Source organism: Schistocerca cancellata, chromosome 8 (genome assembly GCF_023864275.1).
Source record: "Schistocerca cancellata isolate TAMUIC-IGC-003103 chromosome 8, iqSchCanc2.1, whole genome shotgun sequence".
Classification (NCBI taxonomy): domain Eukaryota; kingdom Metazoa; phylum Arthropoda; class Insecta; order Orthoptera; family Acrididae; genus Schistocerca; species Schistocerca cancellata.
Genome location: NC_064633.1, coordinates 483,628,893 through 483,652,443, shown reverse-complemented (window position 1 = coordinate 483,652,443; position 23,551 = coordinate 483,628,893).

Genomic DNA, 23,551 nt, shown 5'->3' with positions numbered 1-23,551 from the left:
TTCGATTCCCGTCTCTTCCGTTTTTCCCATAGCCTATTATTCATTTCCGTCCTAGGCTGCGCTCCAGACGTCCTCAGACATTGCTTCTTAAAATTAAAGCCAATGTTTGACATTAGTAGGCTCCTTTTTACCGAATAATGACGTTATTCTTTCTTTTCTTTCCCAGTAAACAGAATGTTTTCAAATCGTCTACTGTGTCGTCCCCAGTTTGTCGTTAATCTCACTTCCGCTACACTTCTCATTCTTCTTTTGCGGTTTATTCTCAATCGATATTCTGCCATCATTTAACTATTCATCCCTTTAAACAGGTCCCGTAATTTTTCTTCTTCTTCACTGAGGATAGTAATGTCATCAGCAAGTCTTTCATTGACATCCTCTTACCCTGTATTGTAACCCCACTTCTGAACATTTCTTTTATTCCCATCACGGCGTCTTCGATACGTAATCTCGTCATGTTTCGACAGGATTATTTACCACTGTAAATTTTATTATAAAGTTGGAGTCTCCTGACAATTACAGTAGGTGTCACGCTATTTTGGTGCAGAAATGATGAACAGCAGGGGAGAAAGACCGTTCTGCCTTATACCCTTTCTAATTGGAGCACGTCCCTCTTAGCCTTCCACTCTTATTGTTCCCTCTAGGTTATTGCACTTCCAGTGTAATATCCGTCTTTTAAATGTCTTGCAGTCATTTTAGTTGTAAAGCGCTTTTTGTGGGTGAAAGTGTCGTTTCCCTCCATTATCAACTGCAGCGCCAGAACTGCTTCTGCCGGCAGCTGTGGCCGAGCGGTTCTGGGCTCTTCAGTACGGAACCTGCTTCTCTAATGTCTGTACGTTTCCTAAAATCATCCTGATCATTATCTAACAAATCTTCGGCTTTATTGTCCATACTTAAGTGTTTTATATTTGTCAGCAACTTGGATGCATGAGCTGTTAAGCTACCTTTTAAGTAGTTCTCGCTTTTGCGTACCTTTGCTACCTTCGGAATTGCGAGGATGATATTCTTCGTATGGTCGGTTACTGTGTCTTCAGCCTCACAGATTATACGTATACCGTTTGGTTGCCAATTCCCCAATTGGCTGTAGAAATTCTGAAGAAAACAATTAAGATGACTGAAAGCGGGCAAGGCACCAGGCTCTGACCAAAGCACTTATAATTGCTGAAATGAATAAAAGACATCCGTCTGCCGCAAGATAAAGAGCATATTTTAATATAGAGTATTATGACGTTTCTGCACGAAATAAAAAGACACAATCTACTGACTCGCCAACACATTTAGGCTAAATTACAAATGGAAAGAAACATTAAACTCCTTCCGGTCGTTCCAGCTTCACTGGTCATATCTACTACATTTCGTACTTGAAAGTTACTTGCGAACGACAGGAAATGACCACAGTCGCAGTCAAAAAAACTGAACTATGAGATACGACTGATACCCCATAACGCACTACTGGCATTATACACTGAAGAGGCAAAGAAACTGGTACGGGTGCCTAATATCATGTAGGGCCCCTGTGAGCATGCAGAAGTGCCACAACACGACGTGGCATGGACTCGACTAATATCTGAAGTAGTGCTGGAGGGAACTGATACCATGAATCCTGCAAATGACTCTAAGCACTATGGGACTTAACATCTGAGGTCATCAGTTCCCCAGACATGTTGTTACACATCTATGCCCGAGGCAGGATTCGAACCTGCGACGAAGCAGCAGCGTGGTTCCGGACTCAAGCGCCTAGAACCACTCGGCCACAGCGGCCACATGAATCCTGCAGGCCTGTCCATAAATCCGTAAGGGTACGAGGAGGTTGAGATCTCTCCTGAAAACCACGTTGCAAGGCATCCCAGATACATTCAATAATGTTCATGTCTGGGGAGCTTGGTAGCCAGTGGAAGTGTTTAAACTCAGAAGAGTGTTCCTGTAGCCAACTGTAGCAATTCTGGATGTTCGGGTGTCGCGTTGTCCTACTGGAATTGAGTGAGTCCTTCGGAATGCACAGTGGACATGAATGGGTGCAGGTGATCAGACAGGATACTTACGTATCTAGACGTATCAGGGGTCCCATATCACTCCAACTGCACACGCCCCACACCATTGGAGAGCGTGCACCAGCTTGAACAGTCCCCTGCTGGTATCCAGGGCCTATGGATTCATGAGGTTGCCTCCATAGCCGTGCACGTCCATCCACTCGATACAGTCTGCAACGAGACTCGCCCGCTCAGGCAACATGTTTCCACTCATCAACAGTCCAAAGTCGGAGTTGACTGGCCCAGGCGAGGCGTAAAGCTTTGTGCCGTGCGGTCATCAAGGGTACACGACTGGCTTTCGGCTCCGTTGAATGGTTCGCACGCTGACACTTGTTAATGGTCCAGTATTGAAATCTGCAGCAATTTGCCGAACGGTTGCACTTCTGTCACGTTGAACGATTCTCTTCGGTTGTCGTTGGCCCCGTTCTTGAAGGATTGTTTTCCGGCGGCAGCGCTGTAGGAAAAATAAATGAATGAGCTTATGGCATCGTTGGCCCCATCTGGGGAAGTTCGGCTGCCAAGTGCAAATCTTATTGCAGTCGACGCCACAGTGGGCGACTTGCGTGCCGTTGATGAGGATGAAAGGATGATAACAACATAACACCCAGTCCACGAGCGGAGAAAATCTAGAACACTGCCGGGAATCGATCCCGGGCTGGCCGCATGGGAGTCAAGCACATTAACACCCAGCTAAGCAGGCGGAAAGCACTGTAGGAGATTTGATGTTTTAGCGGATACCTGATATCCACACGTGAAACGGTCGTGCGGGAAAATCCCCACTTCATCGCTACATCAGAGATGCTGTGGCCCCTAGAAATTAGAACTACTTAAACCTAACTAACCTAAGGACATCACACACATCCATGCCCGAGGCAGGATTCGAAGCTGCGACCGTAGCAGTCGCGCGGTTCCGGACTGAAGCGCCTAGAACCGCTCGGCCACAACGGCCGGCCCATGAACAACCTCCGAAATTTTGTCGATGGTATTTGGTTTCACTCTGTATATGGTAATATACTGGTGGGCAAAACTTAAGGACGAAAGTAACTTCCGCAGCATGTGTCAGTGTCAAGTAACACAGCTATATGAGACTTGGGCCATACATAGAAAGAACCGCTGCAGGGAAGTACAGAAGGTAACTAAAAGAGATAATGAGACGAACAGGAAAGACATTTTTATTCAAAGACAATAATTATACTGAAGTGACAGCGATTAATGACGGTCCCCTGGAGACTACGAAACGTGGGACATGGTTCTTAATAGGGTGTGTGATCACGACAGACGGCACTGCGTACTCTGTAACGCGCACCCATGCTGGCCACAAGGTAGGAGCAGTTTTTGCGATGGAGCGTCCCCTTTCACTCAACTGCTGGATGGTCGCTCGTGCATGTGGACGTGCTGCCGTATGTCTCCTCAACGCATGGGATTAAGTCGTGGGACAGGCAGGCCAATCCATTCGCAGAATATCCTCTCTCTCCAAGGGCTCCTCTGCCTGCACCATTCGATGCGGTCGCATATTGCTATTCATAAAAATGAAGTGAGGGCCGAGCGCAACCCTGAAAAGACGGACACGGGGAAGGAGCACAGATTCACAATAATGTTGACTGGCGAGTCTACTGTCTTCAAATACAGGGCGCACTTTAAGTCCAGGAACACTTTCAATTATTTGTTGCACAAGAACCAAACATTGTACAGATAACATACATGTGTCATTTTGAAGAGAAACCCTGAAAGTTTTTTTTTTTTTTCATGAATACCGCCACGGCGTAGTTTGGTAATTTGCCGATAGTCAGCGCTAGTCACAAACAAGGCGAGTTCAGGTACGGAGCGAGATTTCTGTATATTGGAGTTCGACAAAAACAAGTGTGCTACAGCTGTTCAACGGATGTTTAGAACAAAGTACGGTAAGAAGCCACCAACAAGGAAGGCCATTTACCACTGGCACAACAGATTTGTTACGACGGGTCGCTTGTGCTCGGCAAAGAGAAGCGGACGTCGTGTGAGTGTGAGTGGAGAGCGTACGAGAGACATTCATAAGGAGTCCCAAGAGATCGGTGCGTCGTGCATCCTGTGAACTCGAAGTGGCTCCAATGACAGTGTGGAAAGTACTGCGACAAAAGCTGTCTATGAGACCATTCAAATTGGAGCTATAGCAGAAGCTCAATGACGACGACAAAGACAAGCGTTTTGAGTTTTGTTCGCAGTTACAACAATTGAATGAGGATGGGGATGGCATTGTTGACAGCTTAATTTTTTGCGACGAAGCCACTTTTCACATGCTAATGGAATCTTGGGTACAAAGCATCCACACGAATGAATTGAATTTGAGCGTGATTCCCGAAAGGCAAATGTTTTTTGTGCCATGTCACGCCGAAAACTGTACGTGCCATTTTTCTTCGCCGAGAGCACTGTTGCAGCAATGGCTTATGCCTCAAATGCAATCGGACTCTCTGTTCGTCTTTCAGCAGGATGGGGCTCCGCCCCACTTTCATCATGAATTTTGTGAGTGACTGAACACGGAGCTGATGCATCGATGGATCGGCCGTGCTACAGAAGGGGACAGCTGTTTCATGAAATGGCCTCCCCGATCATCAGATCTCACTCTGTGTGACTTTTTTCTGTAGGGACACATTAAAGATTTGGTGTACGTACCGCCTCTACCACGTGATGTAGCAGAGCTCCGGGAGAGAATACGGGACGCGATGCCACAGTCGACGATGCCATGCTGGGACTGGTATGGCAAGAATTCGATTACCGTATCGACGCCTGCCGGGTCACTCATGGTTCGCATATCGAATGTTTGTAAAAAAACTTTCAGAGTTTCTCTTCAAAATGCAATATGTATGACATCTTACAGTGTTTAAGTCTTGCCCAATAAATAATTGAAAGTGTTCCTGGAGTTTATGTATACCCTGTATTTCGAGATCAGTACGCCCATGCAACATTATGCCTCTCCCTCCCCCCGCCCCAAACTCAAACACACTTTAACACCTGGTCGAGCAAAACGATCACGTTCGACAATTTTTGTGTATACATTAGGACCCCCATAGGCCAGAGGTGCCAACACGTAATATACGCAAAAACATTGCGAAAATGATCGCTTTGTTTGACCAAGTGTTAATGTGTATGCGAATGGAAAGGGGGAGGGGGAATAATGTTCCTTGTGTGTACTGACCTCCAAATCTTTGAAGATAGTACACCCGCTGGTCAAATTTATTGTGACACTGTACTCCTTTCCCATGTGCATCTTTTGAGGGGTGCATTCGGACGAGACTGCATTTTTGTGGATGCTCGAATTGTGAAGGAGGACGAGTTCTTGGAACGACATGATATTCTGCGAATGGACTGGCCTGCCGGTTCCTCCAACTTAAATCCCATCGATTACGTGGAGGCTGCGATGGGGATACGTAGGCGTATTGCAGCACGCCCACGTGCACCAACGCCCCACCCGTTGTCGACCGTCCTAGTGGAGGAATGGGGCGCCCCAACACAAGAACCCCTAAGCAACCTTGTGCGAGCACGTTGCTTTGCATCATATACGCCATTAGGAACCGTCCCGTCTTTTGTGGTGTCCAGGGGACCATCATACATCGCTGTGGCTTCAGTGTAATTATTGTCTTTGCAGTGCCATTTTCGTTCTTCCCCTCGCGTATTTCTTTCAGTCACCTTCTGCACTATATTGTAGCAGTTCTTCCTATGCATGGTCGAAGTTTCATCGAGCTACGTTATTTGAAAGTGACACACTACGCGAAAGTTACATTCGTACTTACGTTTTGCATACCACTGTATTACCTTTGCTTCTATTTACAGTGCGATACATATCTCTGTCATTGCCGCCAGTTATGATGGCATCTTCACTACTTTTTCCTTCTTCACTTGAATTAAATGACGGCCCTTTTGTAATATGATTTTCTCGTGTTTGAAGCTGTATTCGTGTTAAACAAAATACTTTCTTGAAGACTATTTGAAAGCCCCACTGTTTCGCGGACAGTTATTCCTCAAACCAGTGTACGACGTCTTTTACTTTATTTTTGTCCCTGTTGTCCTAAGACGACAATTATTGATACCATAACGCTCCTTATATCTTGATTTCACCTCGAATTCCTGTCCAGTGAAGCGACACTGTATTATTCTTTTCCAAAACAATGTTGTAATTTGTCTGTATTACAGTTTGTAATGCGATAATTGCGTGATTACGAAGATGTTACATGATTTATTAGTCGTGGCTCCAGGCACTCCACGTCACGAACTTCGTTTCGGCCTCTGCAGCGCAACGGACTGAGCAGGAAGCGAGTTCCCACAAGTTTAACACTTTAACGTTCTTCAATTCTAGAAGGTCGCCACCAGATACGACTGGAAGTAATATCAATCTATAATAGTAAGATGAGAAACTGGCCTATAGAATAAAGCGTGCCGTGCTAGGTTACGACTGGAGGTTTATTCCGTCAGCCTGATGGGTCTACTTACATCACTGAAGATGCAAAACCCAAACTGTAAGCGAAGCTTATTAGCCTAAGCCTCCAGTAAATTAGTGAACTATAATGGCTGCCCTAACTGTAAGCAATAAACTAGCAGCCAGTTACACCGTGTAACGATCCTGACCCACCTCTCACCAATCACATGCTGTACGTTGCTAAACTACGAAAATTGTCACGCGGTCCCAGTTGAAGGTTGCTTGTATGACGACTCCCAGGGACAACAACAATTTGATTTTCTATATTTCACATAATTATTGACCGATTTTGTCCATTATAAATGGTTTTGTGAAAGCCCGCGACTGTGAAAACAGTGGATTTGTTAATAAATAACTTTTCTGATACCAGTCACGAATTTCTTTTATCAGTATTTTTTACACGACGCGTTTCGGGAAATGAGTGCCAGTTTCAAGCGCGTTTTCCGTGTGTACTATGCTACACTCCTGGAAATGGAAAAAAGAACACATTGACACCGGTGTGTCAAACCCACCATACTTGCTCCGGACACTGCGAGAGGGCTGTACAAGCAATGATCACACGCACGGCACAGCGGACACACCAGGAACTGCGGTGTTGGCCGTCGAATGGCGCTAGCTGCGCAGCATTTGTGCACCGCCGCCGTCAGTGTCAGCCAGTTTGCCGTGGCATACGGAGCTCCATCGCAGTCTTTAACACTGTTAGCATGCCGCGACAGCGTGGACGTGAACCGTATGTGCAGTTGACGGACTTTGAGCGAGGGCGTATAGTGGGCACGCGGGAGGCCGGGTGGACGTACCGCCGAATTGCTCAACACGTGGGGCGTGAGGTCTCCACAGTACATCGATGTTGTCGCCAGTGGTCGGCGGAAGGTGCACGTGCCCGTCGACCTGGGACCGGACCGCAGCGACGCACGGATGCACGCCAAGACCGTAGGATCCTACGCAGTGCCGTAGGGGACCGCACCGCCACTTCCCAGCAAATTAGGGACACTGTTGCTCCTGGGGTATCGGCGAGGACCATTCGCAACCGTCTCCATGTAGCTGGGCTACGGTCCCGCACACCGTTAGGCCGTCTTCCGCTCACGCCCCAACATCGTGCAGCCCGCCTCCAGTGGTGTCGCGACAGGCGTGAATGGAGGGACGAATGGAGACGTGTCGTCTTCAGCGATGAGAGTCGCTTGTGCCTTGGTGCCAATGATGGTCGTATGCGTGTTTGGCGGCGTGCAGGTGAGCGCCACAATCACGACTGCATACGACCGAGGCACACAGGGCCAACACCCGGCATCGTGGTGTGGGGAGCGATCTCCTACACTGGCCGTACACCACTGGTGATCGTCGAGGGGACACTGAATAGTGCACGGTACATCCAAACCGTCATCGAACCCATCGTTCTACCATTCCTAGACCGGCAAGGGAACTTGCTGTTCCAACAGGACAATGCACGTCCGCATGTATCCCGTGCCACCCAACGTGCCCTAGAAGGTGTAAGTCAACTACCCTGGCCAGCAAGATCTCCGGATCTGTCCCCCATTGAGCATGTTTGGGACTGGATGAAGCGTCGTCTCACGCGGTCTGCACGTCCAGCACGAACGCTGGTCCAACTGAGGCGCCAGGTGGAAATGGCATGGCAAGCCGTTCCACAGGACTACATCCAGGATCTCTATGATCGTCTCCATGGGAGAATAGCAGCCTGCATTGCTGCGAAAGGTGGATATACACTGTACTAGTGCCGACATTGTGCATGCTCTGTTCCCTGTGTCTATGTGCCTGTGGTTCTGTCAGTGTGATCATGTGCTGTATCTGACCCCAGGAATGTGTCAATAAAGTTTCCCCTTCCTGGGACAATGAATTCACGGTGTTCTTATTTCAGTTTCCAGGAGTGTATTTTTACATGGTACTGAAATTTCGGGCTGTTGTCCTGGGCAGAATACTCCATGCCAGGAATGCTCCATGTTCTACCTAGGACAAATAGGCCGAAATTTCAATGCCAGGTACACAGAGCATATAAAAGACTACACATACAACAGGGCATCAGCAATACCCACACACATACATAATACAAGACACCCGTTCGGAAAAGTAGAGCAAAGTAGCAAAATACTCCACCAACTAAATAAAGGGCAGAACATAGATTTATTAGAAGAAGTGGAGATACATTCATATCACAGAAAATATGAAGACAAGATGTTAACTTTTCTTAAAATGCAGTACAAATTACACAGACTACACTTTTCCACTGTTTGATAAAGAGAGCCGTTACTTCCTAAAAACTTTAAACATAATTTCAAAGTTTTTCTGAAGTCTTTCTCGCCTCATTCCCAAAATCAATTAAAATAAGATAACGATAAAACCTAAAGTTGAAAGTTTGACACTATGGAATGTTTGTGCAGAGCCTTAAATGGCTCTGAGCACTATGAGACTTAACATCTGAGGTCATCAGTGCCCTAGAACTTAGAACTACTTAAACCTAACTAAACTGAGGACATCACACACATCCATGCCCGACGCAGGATTCGAACCTGCGGCCGTAGCGGTCACGCGGTTCCAGACTGAAGCGCCTAGAACCGCTTGACCACACCGGCTAGCGCAGAGTGTTTTATGAACATATAAAGGCATTATAACTTTCTTGGCTTGTCAGTTTTGGTTTTGACTTTCTCATTAGTCTACGGGTGAATAATTCGAAACTAATAAAACCAACAAAATTAAGGTTTTGCGTCTTAAACCATAAATGGTTTATATGCCTAACGTCAAGTAGCTAACACATTACCTCATTTGTAACCACACTTTAGAAGCCGTTTTATAAATGGGACTTCGAGTCTTTAAAGAATCGCTGTGAGGATATTGCTGGTAGAGACTAAAAGAAAACTTCTGCCACCTTTGCCATTTCTTCACGGATTGAGCGAGGTTTGGAGGCTATAAACGTACCCTGGCTGTTGCGGAAAGTAAAGCTGTTCTGGCGGAAGTCCAATCCAGTTCTTTGGCTACCTTTAAAACTTCGATAACAGTGGACGCAGATCGCACAGAATTCACGCGCTTGGATCGTCGAGTACAGGGTAAAATTGAGGTCATGTTACGCTTTGAACTTCCTTGCATCGGCGGTGTATGGGAGAGGTCACTGTGTGCTAAGCGTGGTGTGGCCGTTCCCTACCGTTTAGTGGCGTCTGCAAAGTTTTCGACCTTTTTTTTTACCGAAGTGCAGAGCCCTGTGAGCTGGTGCGTTTCTGACGGCAGTTTCCATCGATTGTGATTTTGATCTTTGAGTCGACTTCGTTGCTTATTTGTCTTCTGCTCATCTTTGGCGGCGCGGATTTAAAGTTGCGCATGCGCTCTGCTGGGTAAGGGGGGGGGGGGGGATCGGGATCAAGGAAGGAGCGTCGCCAGTCGTGAGTGCAGATCCACCGCCCGTGGTGATTTGGATTTCCTAGAGGTCGGAAGGACAAGCTCCTTCGAGTCTGTTATAAGCTACGCCGGCCGATTGAATTGGAGTCTCTGAGTTGCTTCGGTGGGTTGCGTGCGGCTTAATTGAATATGCCAGTGTACTAAAAATCCCTTGGAACTATTTTAGTTGTTTATCACTTACCTCGGTGTCGTGACTAACTATCTTGACGGCAGTTGAGGAAGTGTGGCTACGCCCAACCAACCGACATGAAGCATTGTTAAATACGTAGCTAGAAGTGAGTAGCTCTGGAGTTTCAAGACACGCCGAGATACGTCCTCTATTCTACCTTGTAGTTCATTTCGTAGTTTGGCGTGAAAATGTGCGCCGAGATAATTCTTGTCATCTTAAGATTAGGCCATGATTTTTATCGAACTTATTAATCAAAGTTTACGGGCTGGCACTGATCAAGTAACTCACGGAAGCTAATTTGTTTCTATTCAGTTGTATTGATCACCTGTTCTCTAGATATGATTGTGTAGTTTGTCTCAGAATATTGTTTGCCGTTGATGTGTGATGTGTTACAGATAATGGGCAGTGATCGACGCGAGCATACTGGGAGGAGAGCACCACGGGGGCAGAGAGATATTTAAGACCCTGTCCTCTCCTTTACATCTTGGGTTATGTTGTCACTGTTCCGTGATTCCATCTTTCCAGTGGAGAATTATAGTATCGGAAGTTCAATTGCAGTGCAAAGTTGAGTACATTTCTATGTCCTTTCCTGTCTCATGAATCTCTCGTATTGATTTGAATCCTTGGTCTGCTCGCTTCTGTCGCTAATGCACACGCAATATTGAAGCGACCTCATTTTAGAGGTATTGTCATACGGTCATATTCTAGTTGTAATCGTTCTAAGAATACAGTTGATTAATCAACTGAGTAAGTAAATCTGAAGATTGGTTTGGTCAAAAAGTAAAGCACCTCCTTAATTGTTTTAGTCATTTGTATTCAGTTTTGTTTAGAAAAGTTGGCTAGCCAAACCTTAAAAGATCTGTGTTCTTACTCTTAATCTGTTCCTCAGCTAACTGGAAGTAATGAGAGTTCTGATGGGAATTGCATGGACATTTATACTATTTAAGTGAAGCTTTACCGAAGTATATTTACCTAGTCATATTCAAATTTCAAGTTTTATGGGTCTTGTTCCGGTTAAAGAAATTTATTTGTTATGTGTCCGAGTGATCTGGTCTTGTACGGCAGTCCCCTGTATTATTGTGATTGTGATTGCATAATGCTTTTGTTTGTAATAAAATATGTAGCAACTACAACGGATTACTATTGTGATTTTGGTGTGCCACTACTATTACACATTCCATCCTCCTCTCATAATTATGCCAATTAATTTGACCTGGTAGGCGTTGCCTCTCAACGCATACTAAGATTTATCAATTCCACTGAAAGACCACAGTCGTCGTCTACATGTTTACAAAGTAAAGTCCTCCGCAGCGTTTTTGTGTTGTGGAGACAGATCTCAGAAACTATTGTAAGGACTTTAATACGGTTTTCGCTGATACACAGACTGATTCACGAGGAAGTTTTGTATGTACGATCTACCGTATTACCACTACGCCAGACAAGTCGTCCGCCAGTAGATACTTTGTGCTACCCTTTCGAGTCGCCAGTAACTGCTATTTCTCAGACAAAAAAGATACTGTTCATTTATACAATGCCTTGCCTGCTGTACACGTGATCAGCAGAGTTTAGTGCAGTTAGTGTACTCTTCTACCGTACTTTTGTAAGAATGCATTTGTTACTTCCTTTTTAATCTCACGTTGCACTTAACTGGGATGGTATGATTACTTTCTGTTGTCTTATCTAAACACCACTACGCTATGAATCAGAAGAATTTGATAAGGTACTACGAGTATGTCATTCCTTTACTGTATCAGGCAGTTAGATTCCATCCAAGCTAAACGTCTGTGAGTTAACGAGCATTTCGCTCTCATTTAAGTATATGGCCAAAAGAGTCAGCCTTCAGGAACTGTGAAACGAACCCTGTCGTCTGGGAGTGGTAGTGGTGGTGTGATTTTTAAAGGGACCAATCGTCTGGGACCATGTGCCACAAAGAGCGCAGATTCGCCACGAGATGGGGAAATTCACAGGCGTCTAATGTGCTTAATGAGACCTAGGCTCTGTAGTGTTTGAGTGAGACAGATGAGAATCTACGTCATAGGGAAATCCCGTAGTCGCGATTGTGGCCAGGCAGACATAGCAGTGTTAAATGTGATGGATCTAAGATCGGCCACAAAGGGAAACATTTATGAAAACTTTTTGATTCTGTAGTAATTCAGGGAATGAAGCCACAGTAAATTTAATCTACCATCCTTCATAAAATTTCATGGTGATCCCAATAAAACTTGAATAATGGTTTAGGATTTACTGTTAAATTGAAATTAACAAGTTTTGCAACAAAGACTGAATGCTAAAATCTGAACGCTTTGGTCTACCTAAACGATTGACATTTCATATAGAAGCACATCATTAAAATGACAAATGGTGTAAATAACAACTCTGTAACTTTATTTATTTAAAAGATATAGTGAATTTAAATTATCAGTATTTTCAGTTAAGCATTAGATCATCATATCCTCCACAAAAACACCTTGAACAATGACAGCATGACACCTCATTGAATCATTACGTAATAGAATACTTGTTCTAAAGTTTAGTGCATAATAGTTACTTTTGTTCTTTATTTATTTATCAAAAAGCACATTGGTGCAAGGCTACTGGCCGTGGCATTCAAAGGTAAGAAGAAAATTATATTGGTTTATGTGAAGAATTTAACGTTTATTATGTAATGGATATTATTGTTGCTTTATTTAGAACGTGAAAATGGTCGAGGTTTGATTATTTAAATAAGTTGAAATGTAAAATAATGTAGAAAAAACTGTTGTCAGTCAGATGGGCGGCTTCAGGAAAGGGAACTGCACTAGTTAGTTGAGCGAGGATGTTCGGCGGCGGGAAACGCTGCCGGGGACGCGCAGAGGGACAGTGCTGGTACAGACGCGAAAGCGTACAGTTCGGCTGGAGACACCTAAGTGGACAGTGCTGGTAGAGACGCGAAAGCGGAAAGTGCGGCTGGAGACACCAAAGTAGACAGTTCTGGTCTAGACACCAAAGGGGACAGTTCGGAATGAGACGCATAAGGGGACCGTCGGTCTTTAGGTAGCTAGGACGTGAAACGACTTAGAAAATTTTGCGTTGTGTGGTATCGCGGGACTTAATCTCTGAGCGGTGAGCAGCCGCGCGCCCGGTGTGAGCTCTAACTTTCGTGTATATAACGAGGTGGAGTATTGAATTTGTGTTTCGCGATGAGACTGTAAATGATGGAACTATGTCAAATGGATATGCGTTCGAGTGTAACAGTAACTCTAAATACGACCAGTTTCGCTATTAATTTGCTTTCTGAATAAACATTATTCGAACCAAATCGCAACTGTGTGGCCTACATCATTTACGGGTCGTTAATTTAGTTCCCGATATTATTATTACTGTTATTATATGTTATATTAACTTTGTATTTCGCAAACTTGCTATCAGCCAGACAACTTAACCAAAGGGTCACAAGTGTCTAATTTAGGGCGTGTAATGCGACACGTGCGGTTCAGCCCCTAGACGAGTTTGAGCCAAGACATTTCGACGAAGAGGAACCGCATGTGAGCCCGGACATCTATCGGGTGTTAGCACGCACGTCTAAGGCCTCGAGTGTACTAAATCAAAGCGAAAAACTTTGATTTTCTTCAGATGTCTTATGTATTTCTGAATAAAAGCTTTTCATATTTCTTATATTACCTTTTTACGAGGGACCTTCAATAAGTAAAGCAACAATTTTTTTTAAAGCAGGTTGGTTTTATTCCGGATTCCAGAACACCATAATATTATTTCCCACTCTCTTGGCTGCAAAACCCTGTTTTTCAACATTTTTTTCTGTTCAATGCGACGGCCTTACGCCACCTTACTGGGAAGCCCTGTATGCCCGCATGGTACAACTCTACTGGTCGACGTCGGAGCGAACGACTCGCTGCATCAGTAACTTTCCCATCAGCCACGTACTGTTGCTCGAGGGCTACATCCTTCATTCGGCCAAGCAGATGGAAGTCGGAAGGTGCGAGATCCGAACTTAGATGAGGGTAAACACTCCAATAAAGTTTGGTGAGCTCCTATCGGGAGCGCAGACTTGGGCAAGGCCTTGGCTTGTCACGGAGAAGTTCGTTTGTATTTTCGTGGCGACGAACACGTTGAAGTAGTTTCTTGAATTTCCTGAGAGTAGAAAACTATACTTCAGGGTTGATCGTTGCTCCATAAGGGAGGACATCAAACAGAATAACCCCTTCAGAGCCCCAGAAGTCCGTCACCGTGGCTTAAACGGCTGAGTGTGCGTCTTTGAACTACTCCTTCGCAGGAGAGGTGGTGTAGCGCCACTTCAAGCATTGCCATTTTATTTCCGGTTCCAAGTGATGAACCCATTAGTCATCGCCTGTTCGTAGCTCGACAAAACATTGTTACGATCGGCCCCGTAACGCGCAAGCAATTCTGCACAGATGGTCCTTCGTTGCTCTTTATGGTCTTGTGGGGTGGCGAGTACGTTACTTCACTGGTTTAAACTTTTGATGCCGTCTTTAATCACGTGACCCTGGCAACTAATTTTGTGGTCAGCCAGAAAGCGAAGGGAAACATACTGACCTTAGTTTCCAGTCTGCACGGCCACATTCCGGTCCAGCCCACTGAAGGAAAAGAGTCTATATCCAATTTCTTTGCGGGATCAGAGCTATGACTTCAGTAAAAGTTTAAAGTTCCAATCAAGATTTAATTTACTTAAAGTTTCTCACAAACAACACTTAAAATTGCGTTATGTTCAATTGAAAACAAGTCTTTCTAATCTAACAGCACCTTTAGCAGTTCAGAGGCAACCTCTACGGTAACTTCCTACCAGATTGTTTTTCGCCCTGACTAACATCACTCAATTGAAAGTTCGCAATAAATGTTCAAAATTGAATGCTCGCCATAAAAGTGGAAATAAATTCAGCACTTGCCACGCTGAATTGAATTTCACACGGACGGTACACTGTTATTTTACCGAATTCTAAACGATCCAGGACAGTGTACAGTCCTCGCGAGTTCACTATCCGTTTTCACTGCCAAATACGCGCATGTCACAACTCGGCTCTGACGTCATCCGAGGCAGGGCGCGACCAGACGTTTAACTGGCGTGGACCTCACAGTGTCTGAGAGCGAAGTGAACCTTCCTACTGCTTCAGGGGCTGTATTTATAAGGTGCCGGTGCGGACTGCCGAGAAAACATCTGTTGTCTCTGTCTATTTGCATACGGCGGCAGTCTACAAACGACCGCTATCTCGGGCACATAATCTTTAATAATATAGTTACCAATTACTTCAGAAACTTCTTAATTTTTGCTGGTATGCAGATAAGCAGTTTGAAAGCACGTAGAAAGTTTCAGCTCGCTAGAATGAAAACTTTCCTTAACAGAATTTATTTAGTGGAACTAACGGTAGATTGTTACCTCTGAACCATACCTTTGCTAAGACTTATATCAGTTGCTATTTATGTCACAAGTCTTAAACTCGGTGTAGCTCTATTATTTGATATATTTGATCATCTGGTTTAACCAAAATCCTCTATCATTAAAATTTGAAGTACTTAATCTACAACACATAGGTACATTTTAGTTACAAAATTAGTTATTATTTAATTACTCAAAAACTATAAGAGGTAGATTAACGTGGAGTCTCTGTTATTATTTTTGGGGTGTACTGGAGCATAAAACAAATATTCAAGTTTCTAAGTCCATAATTTAGCGCCTCTGCTTTTCACGAAGAACGTGGATCCTGGCGTTAATTTTTGTTTTATGGTTTTGGAAACCAGCATCACTTATTTATAACTTCTAACTGCACCTTCTGACCAAATTCTGGCTTCCTAGCGTCATTATTTAGCGCCTCTGATTTCTCTCTTTAAACGGCATTTTTCCGTAAACTATTAAGTTCAGAAAGTTTGGATCATTATTACACTAAAGTATAATTTAACCAAGTTTTAAACATAAATTTTGATTTTTAATTTCATACTGAATTGTGGTGCAATACTTGTGCGCTACATGCAGACGCGTTAAGGTGACGTTGAAAGGTGGCAACACTGAGCCACAGCGCCAAAAATCGCGCCAGAGAGAGTATTGTTCCGCCGCCTCCACTGGCAGTGCGTGTTGAGAGGTAGCGGCAGGCAGTTCTTGCCGAGAGTTCTTGCCGAGTAGTTGTGGTGGACACAGCTTGTAGCTGAAGTGGGATGAGATGTGGTAGTGCAGAGTGTTGTTCCATGTTTTATGCAGTTATTGATGGGAGAGATAGCAGATGTTGTTCCAATGCAGATATTGTAATGATCTGAGTGCTTTTCGTCAATATAAATTAAGGTAACTAACTACTGTTCTTATTTTCTTATTATTGTGTGTCCTGAATAATGCTTCATTACAGGTTCAGTCAACAAAGCATCTGGCTTGTGTTCTTGTATTAGAGTGTAATTTTGGTTTTCTTGCACAGTTATAGTATTTCTAATTTTCCTTTATCACGTCAGTATAATTGATATTTAAAAATTCTTGTCTTATTGAAGAAGAACCGTGCCAGATGTGCGTTGAGTCATACTACCACATACAGAACAGTTACACTTGTGCTTTGTTGGATTCGTAGATTTTATAGTTGCTGGGGACTTAATTAATTAATTGTGTTAATGAAAAGTTTCATTTCATTCTTTGTTGTGGTTCTATGCAGTCAGATAGCGTAATAATACTAGTCAGGGCCAGCCGTTTACGAGACTTGCGTAATCGGACATACAGCTACTAAAATAATTTGCATTTCATTTTATTAAGCCCCCATGCACGTGGCGACCGCTGCTTCGGATCGTCCCTTGGAATCTTCTGATTGCAAAAATAGTAGACAGTAGTATTGTTGTAGCAATTTGTAGTTTAGTAATTGTAGTCTAGATTGCATGTGTAGATTTGGTAATTGTCATTCTTCCAATGGTATTTCATAATTTAATTTTGTTGTCTTGTATACGCGTTTGACAATCTAGTGCAATTATTTCAATTGTTCGTTAATCGTGTTTGAGGGAAACATTTCATGTAAATGGTATTGTTGGAGATAAAGAGTCATTGTGTGTAATTTTCATATAGTGACGAGTTTTGTATATTTTGTAAAAGATTACACGGTCAATGAAACAGGCAAAAATGATGAATAGTCAGAATAACGAAATTGTTAACATGGCGAACTCGCCAACAGAGGAAAACAGTGTCATAAATAATGTAGTGGAAAACAATTTAATAAGTAGGGAAAATAGTCCGGAAACAGTTCAAAATTTTTCACAATCGAAAAATTCTCAGAATACGAGATTAACGTCAGAAGATATGCAGCGGTTAATGGATGCAATATTAAATATGGGATCACAGTTACTATCTGGAATTAAAAGTGATATGGAAACTTTGATAAGAGGGTTTGGCTCACAAATAGGAACAAGTAAAACCGAGATGGAAACAATGGAAACACAGTTAGACTCACGAACAGGGACGTGTTTCAAAAACAAGAATGATGAATCAAAGAAAGAAATCAGAGAAGAAGTGCAACCGATTTTGAATGCTCACAACAATAGTTTAATTACAGTAGAGATTAGGCAAGAGGAACAGGGCAGAGAACGGGAAGAAAAAGATCGCGTGATAGTACAAAAATTTTCAGAGTTGAATTTACAACGTGCGCACGATAAGGAGGAGATGTTTGTGAGAATCGAGGAATCCGTACCAAATGACAGAGTGAATAACTTAGCACAACAATATGAACAGTTAACTACCAAATGTGTCAATACCGAAACCCCAGTCGCGACACTTACGGAAGACGTAAATAAACAGAAAGAACAAATTGGTGACTTATCGGAAAGAGTTGAGGAGATTTCAGATAAATTGACAAGTCTCAGCTTAAATGGGGACAGAGATTCAGATGACACAGCTCCATTGCCATTTTCAGAAACCGAAGAGTACCAGAACATAAATAAGCATGTTGAAAATCAGGGAAAAATTAATGAACGCGTGAAAAGGGAATTTGAGGCATTAAAAAAGCAAGTCAAACAAATTGAAGGCGAAATCGTAGGAAAAGACGGCAAAAGAAATTTAGAATCACAGATACCAGAGGGGTTTGAAGAAAATAATTTGTTTCATTTACGGGATGCAACAAGAGAGCGCCAGGCGCGCGAACTTGACAATAATCGGCATTGGGACTGGGACAGACGCGGTAGGTCTTCGTCGCCACGAGGCGAAAACTTTGACTATAAACACTTTTTGACTGTTCGGAAATTTAAGATCTTCCGCAATTCTAAGAATGAGATACATCCATGTTCATGGTTAGATCAATTTACGTACGCACTTCCGCCAGATGTGCCACAAAGTCACAAACTAAAATTTATGTGCAGCTATTGATGTCCTCAGGGGATTCACTACTCTAAGTGAATATGTGCCGTAGCGAGCATAGGGCCCCGAGCTGTAGTGGTGCTATTTCCCTTTTAGTTTTCTGCACTGCTACCTACTCTTTTACTATTCTTTGCATCTATCGAAACAACTCTTCAACTATCAATCTATCTAGAGAGCGTGTAAAAAATAACCTGATATGACTATTTTACCTAAAAGTGATTTCGTAAATTACCGTTTGGACTTTACCTTCAGCAGCATTCATTCGTCGTTTAAATGAAATTTTACCTGTTTATCTTCGTGACAATATTACTTCTTATGTCGACGACATTCTTATTGCTAAAAATTCTTGGAGTGAGCACAACAAAATTTTGGATTCATTGTTACGTATCTTTGCAAGAGTTGGCATTACAGTGAACTTAAAAAAAAAAAAAATCTGAATTTGGTCGTTCTCAGGTGAAATTTCTCGGTCACATTATTTCTACAGAAGGTATTCTTCCTGATCCAGAAAAATTAGACGCTATTCGTAATTATGCTGTTCCTACTACAAAACGTGATGTTCGTAGTTTTCTTGGTGTCTGTAATTTTCTTAGACGCTTTGTTAGATTGGACGATTTGGCCACACCTCGTTTATGTGAACTATCTGGAAAGAAATCTAATTGGTGTTGGGACGAGGAAGCTCAGTCAGAATTTGAACAACTTCGTGATGCTTTAGTTGCTGCTCCACTTCTTTCACACCCGGATTTATCTAAAGATTTTTGTTTGGCGACGGACTCATCATACAAAGGCCTAGGTGCACATTTATTTCAAGAGATAGAAGAAGACGGCGTTTTAGTCCAGAAAACTATTGCATTTGGAAGTCGTGTTCTTTCTAAATCAGAAAAGAATTATTCGATTACGGAACTTGAAGCTTTGGCTGTTGTTTGGGCTTTTACAAAATTTCGCACATTTTTGTTTGGCAGACATACTAAGGTTTACACCGATCATCGAGCTCTTGAGTTTCTTATGTCGACAAAATTAACTCATGGCAGATTGTCACGATGGGCGTTGTACCTACAGGAATTTGACTTTAGTATTGTTTACATACAGGGTTCTTCAAATATTGTTGCTGATGCTTTATCACGTGCACCTATGGGTTTGAAACAAAGTGCTGAAGAGGACTGCAAGGAAAACAATTATTGTTTGATGTATATTCAAGGTGTTGCGTTTGAGAACTTTATTTCGTCTTCGCTCCAGGATATCGCTAAGGAGCAAAATAAGGATCCAATCTGGAAGGACATTAAGGAGAAGTGGAGGAGAAAGGAAAGCGCAGCGATTAGACAGCATTATTTAGTTCGCAATGACATTCTTTTTAAACGAAAATCGGTCGACAACTCTGTTTGGTTAGTTTGTATTCCTGATGAGTGGGTTAATAAGCTGATTTGGTATACGCATTTCAGTTAGGCACACTTTGGTCCCAGAAAATGCTTTCATAAATTACGAGAAAATTGCTACTTCAATAATATGGAAAAACGTATTCGATTTGTTCTTGCCAAATGCAAATTATGTCAAAAGGCTAAACCGCCGACAGTTTCTCACAGAGCACCGTTGTTTCCTATCATTCCAGCAAAATTAAAGGACATGGCTGCAGTTGATTTGTTCGGTCCAGTGGTTCGATCTACTAATGGTTTTGCGTACATTTTCGTAGCAGTGGAGTTGACATCAAAATATGTGTGTTTTACACCGTTACGCAAAGCAACAGCTCGTTCAGTATCCAATGCTTTCATCAAACATTTTCTTAAAGAAGTGGGTCATGTTGATAAGGTTATATCAGATACTGGATCACAGTTTCGTTCTAAAATTTGGCTTCGTACTCTACGGCGTCGTAAAATTAAACCAATTTTCATTTCACTTTTTCACCCTCAATCTAACGCTTCAGAGAGATGGATGAAGGAAATCAATAAATTGTGTCGTCTTTATTGTCATCAGAATCACAGAACGTGGGATCAGTATCTTCATATTTTTCAAAACATTCTGAATGAACTCCCTAATGATTCAACTTCTTTACCGCCTATACTGATATTAAAAAACAAAGCACCGACAAATCGCATATCTGAAATCGTTCCTTTTCCGCCTACACGGAAACTACGGCATTCTGAAGTTGTCAATCTGGCTCTACAAAATATTGCATCTGCGACTGCTAGAAGAGTGAAATCAGCAAAGCGTCCTGGTCGTTTAAAAATTTTGTCAGTTGGTCAAAAAGTGTTAATTAAGTCTCATCGTTTGTCTCATAAAGGAAAAGGCTTGTGTCGGAAATTTTTTCTGCTTTATAACGGTCCATATAGAATTCGCAAAATTATTCATGATAACACTGTCGAAGTAGAAACTCTTAAATCACGACGCTCTAAAGGAATACATCATATATCTAACGTTAAAATTTTTGTGGAATGATATACTTTTGAAAAATTTTTGTAGAATGACATACTGGTGAGAAACTAACAGCTACATGTAAACATGCGGAGAGTACAAGGACACCGCGCTGTGTTTTGGCGGCGGCGTATACTCAAAGCAACAGTCAAGTCTGCGCGCCGCACAGAGCAGTCGTTGACCGCAAACAATCACTTCCTACGTCACGCGCCTACAGCTGATCGAGCGCTCAGTGCGAATGCACTGACAGCCGTAAATAAATACACAGTCTAATTTCTCCGACTAAATTCAGTATAAAACTATAGTTACTTGTTGAATTCTGTTATTAACATTCAGTATTTTTCAGGATACGGTTCTATAAGGTATTTAAGAACTTCAGGTAAATTCTGTGCGTGTCCGACGTTGAGACGACTTGCTATCGAGAAAATTTCAGGAAAAATGTCATTTCGAAGAAGAAAGTAATAAACTAAAAAGGTAATTATTAATTGAGTTTATTTTTCAGATAACATATTTCCACTTAGGTACGTACGTTAGACGTAATTTGCTGCTCGCGATTACGTGATTCATACTTTGTGCTAATTACATGTTCTATGAAATTACTTGTGAAGCGACGTGCTTGCGTACGTTAACTGATTTTGACAATTTTTATTAATGAACTAAGTTGTAACTTGTGTATATTATGCATCGCTTGGCTGCACTGCTTTTTCACTGATGTCATATTTTTAATTATGTGCCTGCTGTGCCTATTTATTTAAATTATAATTGTCACCTGATTAATTGTGCTGATGTGGTTAGGTATGTAAGTTATATTTTGTGATTTATCTGCTTGCGCCTTCATGTTTACTTATTTGCTTGCGCCTTCATGTTTGTTTATTAAGATTACATATGAACATTTATTTGCTTACGGTTATACGATGCTGATGACCTGTTTATTACGTAAGGTATGTTTGCTGCTATGCGTATGGATTGCATATTTATACATTTCTATTTGTTGTCACAACTACTCTTTAATTTTGTATATAGAAATGCTATTATACTGTGTATGAACATAGAGTTTAGGTTACACTATGGTACTAGTTACAGATTGTTCGCTTGGCAGAGCCTCGCTGTAAGATTTGTGCTGCATCCACTTGTTGACATTCTGTTCACTACTGGTATATTTACTCGCTATTGCTTGTTTTGCTTACGCTCAGTGTATTATATTTTTAAGATAAGAAAATGAACTGCTATAATTCGACGAACGACATTAGTACAAGAAACTTCATAGAAGTCACATGAGCTGGAGGTTTTATGGAAGCTGTATAAATTTATGCTAATAGGAAGGAAGCTAATGACATGACATACCAAAACTAGGTTTAGACCATTGACAGTTATTACACTGCATTTTTCGTGAGCAATTGAAATAGGAAGTGACACTTGACACAAGAAATACTCCACATGTTTGCTTCTGTTTGCCATGATTCTTGAAGTGGTGTACACTGTGAAAAATTAGGATCATTCACACTCCGTAATCGTACTTAATTACTGAGAGTTATTCGAACTAAGTCTGTTAGAGGTCATGTATGCATTTCTTTTGTTTATAATTCATAATGAGTAGAAGATTTGGGTCAGATGGATTACACAGAGGTTGTGTGTTGACAGTGTGTCTTCGGATTGTATGGGATGATGACGTTTGCATTAGGATTTTATCTGTACTTGTTCGAGGAGACTGACTAGAGGAAAGAGTTGTTATGGAAGTGAAATGATATTGGCGATAAGGTTTATATGTATCGGCGTATTGAAGAGATATTATTGAGGTATTGAGATTGTGTGAAGTTGATGATTATTGGAGTTTTGGTGGACACAAGGTAAGGTAAATGATATTGATGATGAGGTTTATATGTATCGACGTAAGAGGTATTATTGAAGTATTGAGAGTATGTGATGCTGATGTTTATTGGAGTTTTGGTGGATAAGAGGTAAAGTAAGTGAGGTGCATATTTTTTTTTTTTTTTGTTTGTTGGTCTATATGGAACAAGGAGGATGAAGACTAGAACACTAAAGTGGAAGGAAGATTGTCTACACACACTTTGTTAAATCACTAAGCAGTATGTATTTTTTTTTGGGAGAGAGGAAGCATTTGCATATCTTGGCTCACTGACAGTTGTTCAGCAACCGTACATTTTGATCTGGCTTGGCAAACATTGGTCTTGACATGATGACTGTGACGTTGACTTAACTATTATTGACTGTTATACATTGCTGTCACTACTACTTGATACACATGATGAACATGAAATTCGACAGAAGTGGATTCAGACAGTTAACACTATACAATTACACAGTAGTACTTAATGTGGATGAAAGATGAGTGAGTGTGTTTTGTGTGTTTTCCTTTCCTAATCCTACCCACCTATCTCCTAAATAATATTTTATTTGTTTGTAGTGGCTTGCACTGACACCCATAATTATTAACTGATGTTTGTGTATTTGTAATAGTAATATAACAATTATCTGATATCATTTGTGTGTTTGTTATAATTTGTATGTTTAGTGTAAAAGCATTGTAAAAGCATTTGTAAGTGTATTCAAACTATTGTTCATGCTTGAACTGTCTGAGTAGGGACGAAATTATGGACTGTTACTTGTACTGTTTCTACATGATTGGTGCCACTAGGACATGTTTAATTTCTGCTAATGAACTGTGTGATCAGTGATAGTGAATATGATGGACTGCTCTCTGCACCTGTTCCACAATGCTGGGTGCCACTGACGAACTGCTTCTACTGAAATGATGTTAC